Source organism: Pteropus vampyrus, unplaced genomic scaffold (assembly GCF_000151845.1).
Source record: "Pteropus vampyrus isolate Shadow unplaced genomic scaffold, Pvam_2.0 Scaffold1000007911, whole genome shotgun sequence".
Taxonomy (NCBI): Eukaryota; Metazoa; Chordata; class Mammalia; order Chiroptera; family Pteropodidae; genus Pteropus; species Pteropus vampyrus.
The window spans coordinates 1-1,817 of record NW_011922313.1 but is presented as its reverse complement, the minus strand read 5'-3'; the positions used below and the strand labels follow the sequence as shown (position 1 = coordinate 1,817).

Sequence of the window (1,817 nt, the reverse complement as noted above, 5' to 3'; positions counted from 1 at the left end):
CATCACTTATATGTAGAATCTAAGGAACAAAAAAACCCAACCTAATCACCAATATACACTCACAAATATAGAGGACAATCTGGTGACGGCCAGAGGGGAAGGGGTTGAGGGACTGAGAGAAAGGGGTGAAGGGTTAAAGAAGTATAAATTGGTGGTTGATAGATGGTCACAGGGATGCAGAGCACAGCATAGGGAATGTAGTCAACAGTAATGTAATGGCTATGTGTAGAGCCAGAGGAGAGAAGGAGCAATCGGGAGATCATTTCATAAACTACATAAATGTCTAACCAGTGTATTATATACCTGGAACTAATAAAATAAAAAAATTTTAAAGTACATTATAATACATTAATAACATTAGGTAGTCATAAAAAATATAGCGTGAGGTAGTGAAAGAAGGCAGACAATAAATAGTATAATTAATATAATATAATAATATATAATGTAGTATAATATATGATATACATAATGGTATAGTATGTGATATATGATGTAACATGTAACATAAAAATGTAATATACTATTATATGTAATAATATATAATACAATATATGATATAACATGATATGTAATATAATAATATAATGTAATATAATGTTATATGGAATAATATAATATATAATATAATGTAATATAATGTTGTATGGAATATAATAACATGTAATCATGTGGTATATAATAATGGAGTATTTAATATAGTATAATATATGTGTAATAGAATCACATAATGATATAATGTAATATGTAATAATATAATGAGGTAATGTAATGTCAGGTAGAGAGAAATGAAGCAGGTTGAGGGGTAGAGAGTGAGGACCAGAACTGTTTATGTGCATAGACAGGAAGTGACCAGTGAACTGAAACTTGCAAGATGTGATCAATTCTGCCGTTGCAACATTTGGGGGAAGGGCAGAGGGAAGAGCAAGTGCAAAGGCTCTACGTGGAGACATATAGTGTGTTCAAGAAACAGAAAGGAGGCTTTGCAGATGCCACCGCTCCAGAGCCATTAGTCTCAAGCCTTGGTCAGCTCAACTGTGTTCTTTGACATTGCCGTTGACTGCAAGCCCTTGGGCTGCATCTCCTTTGAGCTGTTTGCAGACAAAGTTCCGAAGACAGCAGAAAACTTTCATGCTCTGAGTACTGCGGAGAAAGGATTTGATTATAAAGATTCCTGCTTTTACAGAATTATTCCAGGATTTATGTGCTGGGGTAGTGACTTCACATGCCATAATGGCACAGGTGGCAAGTCCATGTATGAGGAGAAATTTGATGACGAGAATTTCATTCCGAAGCAAACAGGTCCTAGCATCTTGTCCTTGGCAAATGCTGTACCCAACACAAACAGTTCCCAGTTTCTCATCTGCACTGCCAAGACTGAGTGGTTAGATGGCAAGCATGTGGTCTTCAGCAAGGTGAAAGAGGGCATAAATATTATGGAGGCCATGGAGCACTTTGGGTCCAGGAATGGCAAGACCAGCAAGAAGATCACCATTGCTGACTGTAGACAACTCTAATAAATTTGACTTGTTTTATCAGAAAGGAAGGAAAGAAGGAAGGAAGGAAGGAAGTAAGTAAGTAAGTAAGTAAGTAAGTAAGTAAGGAAGGAAGGAAGGAAGGAAGGAAGGAAAGAGAGAGAGAGAGAGAGAGAGAAAGAAAGAAAGAAAGAAAGAAAGAAAGAAAGAAAGAAAGAAAGAAAGAAAGAAAGAAAGAAAGAAAGAAAGAAAAGAAAGAAAGAAAGAAAGAAAGAAAAGAAAGAAAGAAAGAAAGAAAGAAAGAAAGAGAAAGAAAGAGAGAGAGAAAGAGAAGGGACTGTGGTG

At 35.8% G+C, this 1,817-nt stretch overlaps 1 pseudogene; it reads left to right on the top strand.

The window, feature by feature from the left end:
* The first annotated feature begins 1,010 nt into the window (after window positions 1-1,010).
* On the top strand, window positions 1,011-1,534 carry LOC105311744 (annotated as a pseudogene).
* The last annotated feature ends 283 nt before the right edge of the window (window positions 1,535-1,817 follow it).